The sequence below is a fragment of the Salvelinus sp. IW2-2015 genome, unplaced genomic scaffold (genome assembly GCF_002910315.2).
Source record: "Salvelinus sp. IW2-2015 unplaced genomic scaffold, ASM291031v2 Un_scaffold1961, whole genome shotgun sequence".
NCBI lineage: Eukaryota > Metazoa > Chordata > Actinopteri > Salmoniformes > Salmonidae > Salvelinus > Salvelinus sp. IW2-2015.
This window is the reverse complement of record NW_019943314.1, coordinates 304,308-307,517: the sequence shown is the minus strand read 5'-3', so window position 1 is coordinate 307,517 and position 3,210 is coordinate 304,308. Positions and strand designations below refer to the sequence as shown.

General features: G+C 40.8%; 1 long non-coding RNA gene across 1 annotated transcript; it reads right to left on the bottom strand.

The window, feature by feature from the left end:
* Positions 1-1,869: 1,869 nt before the first annotated feature.
* Positions 1,870-2,862, bottom strand: LOC112072565 (uncharacterized). The gene is made up of 3 exons (XR_002894344.2): positions 2,704-2,862; positions 2,382-2,508; positions 1,870-2,257 (listed from the first exon to the last, which is right to left on the bottom strand). It is a non-coding gene; the product is annotated as an uncharacterized lncRNA (long non-coding RNA).
* Positions 2,863-3,210: the final 348 nt, after the last annotated feature.

Sequence of the window (3,210 nt, the reverse complement as noted above, 5' to 3'; positions counted from 1 at the left end):
CACCGCACAGATGATCGACAAACAACACCCGCACCCAGAGTGATCGACAAACACCCGCACAGGAGGACACAAACACACCGCACACAGGTGATCGACAAAACACGCGCACAGAGTGATCGACAAACACACCGCACAGAGTGATCGACAACACACCGCACAGAGTGATCGACAAACCACACCGCACAGAGTGATCGACAAACACACGCACAGAGTTGATCGACAAACACACCACACCAGAGTGATCGACAAACACACCGCACAGAGTGATCCGAACAAACACACCACACAGAGTGACGACAAACACACCACACAGAGTGATCGACAAACACACCACACAGAGTGATCGACAAACACACCACACTCTCCGCACTTCCTGCTCCAGGACACAGAGCTCTCCGCACTTCTGCTCTTTCTGTGTCCTGGAGGCTCTCCGCACTTCCTGCTCTTCTTTCTGTGTCCTGGAGCTCTCCGCACTTCCTGCTTCTTTTCTGTGTCCTGGAGGCTCTCCGCAGTCCTGCTCTTTTCTGGTCCGAGGCCTCTCGCACTTCCTGCTCTTTTCTGTGTCCTGGAGGCTCTCCCACTTCCTGCTCTTTTCTGTCCTGGAGGCTCTCCCTTCCTGCTCTTTTCTGTGTCCTGGAGCCTCGCCGCACTTCCTGCTCTTTCTGGTCCGTAGCTCTCCGCACTGCCACAAAGCTGACTCTCTCCTTTGTTATCATCCTCTTACTAAACTATAAGTGTGTATTGTGATCCTCAGTCCCAATAGCCTGTGAGTGGTCGTCTCTAAACTATAAGTGTGTATTGTGATCTCTCATCTCCAATAGCATGTGAGTGGGACGTCTCTAAACTATACGTGTGTATTGTAGTCCTCATCTCCAATAGCATGTGAGTGGGACGTCTCTAAGCTATACGTGTGTATTGTGAGTCCTCAGCTCCAATAGCATGTGAGTGGGTCGTCTCTAAATATACGTGTGTATTGGAGGTCCTCAGCTCCAATAGCCTGTGAGGGTCGTCTCTAAACTATACGTGTGTATTGTGAGTCCTCAGCTCCAATAGCCTGTGAGTGGGTCGTCTCTAAACTTAAGTTTGTATTGTGATTCCTCAGCTCCAATAGCCTGTGAGTGGGACGTCTCTAAACTATAAGTGTGTATTGTGATTCCTCAGCTCCAATAGCCTGTGAGTGGGTCGTCTCTAAACTATACGTGTGTATTGTGAGTCCTCAGCTCCAATAGCCTGTGAGTGGGACGTTCTAAACTATAAGTGTGTATTGTGTTAACTGAATCTCTAGGCTTTTCTTTTAGTATCTTATCACATAACACTTCTCCAATCTTGCCAAGACAAGAGGACGTACTTCCTGTTGTCAGCTACAACACAAACCGTTGAGTTTGGTGGTCCTGACATATTTTCTGCTTTTATCAAGATTTAGTCAATTATCTTTGAAATCTTTGGCAGTGTTGAGTTGACACCATTTATAATGCATGTATTTACAGAATATATAATATATATATATATATTATATGTATATATTTGTATTTATAATGAATTTACAGAATATAATATATATATTTGTATGTATATACTGTATTTGTATTTATAATGTATTTACAGAATATAATAATATTATATATATTTGTATGTATATATTTGTATTTATAATGTATTTACAGAATATAATATTTATATAATATATATATGTATATATTTGTATTTTATAAGTATTTACAGAATATATAATATATATAACTAAGTTGCTTTTGCTGTAAAAACCCCAATAAATTATTCAAAGTAGAATCAAGGTCATTTTTTTCAATGTTATTTTATTGATAAAATGTGAACATTTTTGATCTTCTGGGTAAATTCCACTTATATTTTGCCCAAAAACAAGATAATATCTTAAGGTATTCAGAGATGTTTATCAAACTTTCCGACCACTAAGCCCATAACGAAGTAACATCCTAAGAGTGACTGACCCCTAAGGAGATTTAACAAAATGGCATCACACATTATATTAACAATTCATATCAACATCAACATCTGAGTACATTTGAGTTCACTCTAGTACAGTAAACCATTGACCATTGAAAATTATTTTTTTCATTTTATTAGAAAATTCAAATTAGAAATTGCATTTCCTGCACATCAGTAAAATGCACAACAACAACAACAGAATCAGTAGAAAAGGTCAAGGTTCATGATCGGTTGTGTTGGTTTAGGTGTCAACTCCGTCTGCTRTCACTCAGGGTCTGGAAGAACTTGCTTTCTGCAAACGACAAGACAAAACACACATCGTCTGTTTAAAAAAACAAAAAAACAATACATTTGTCATAACCTATGAATGACACGTCCAAATCAACAACATTATGGAGGAGTTGTACCCTGGTTACCTGTCCTCTGTGAGATCCCCTTGAGGTGACACTTTCCAAGRTCCACGTCACAGGTGTAGAGTCCCAGGCATCCTGCACAGTGASCATGAGCACTGCAGCTTCTTGCCTGAATACCACTGCAGCCGTGCTACAGAGACATCGCAGGTAAATTAATGACTCATTTAAGTAAGATATTATTCTACATTTCTGCTGAATGTGACGTCCTTGGTGGGATAGACGTCACATTATGCAGTGAGTCGATGAAGGAAGAAAAACTGTCGCTTAAAGATCATTGATGACATGAAACGTTTTTTTTATGAGTTATTGAATCAACAACACTCACCGTGTCAGAGTTGAATTGACCAGAGTTGAATTGGCCAAAGCGTGTCTGGTCTCTGTCTCTGCGATTTCTGTTCAACTGTTTTGGCTGAGAAAATGAACCAAATCCCACAAAACCTTGGTCCTTATCGATTCGATCGATTACCCCGCCACGGAACGTAGAATATTCGCACTCACTGTTAACGCCGGCCCAGATATTACCTGGCCGGATCTCAACTGACCGCCTCTCTTTCCCCGTCTTGGGTTGGACACTCCTGTCTCTGCTAAACTCAACGCTTGTGTTAAAATCAACAGGAGAACACACGCAAACTTCTAAGAGACAACATGTTGTCATTAGAACTCTGACAACAACCATGAAGTTTAGTCTGGGTAAAAAATTCTGTATCTATCTCAGGCTTGGGTTCATTTATAAAGGCCTCAGTACCTAAGAACCCCTCCTCTTTAACACATCTATGACGTCTTTACATCTCATTAAGATACCCACTTAAAATTTGAAAAGAAAAGTAACGGC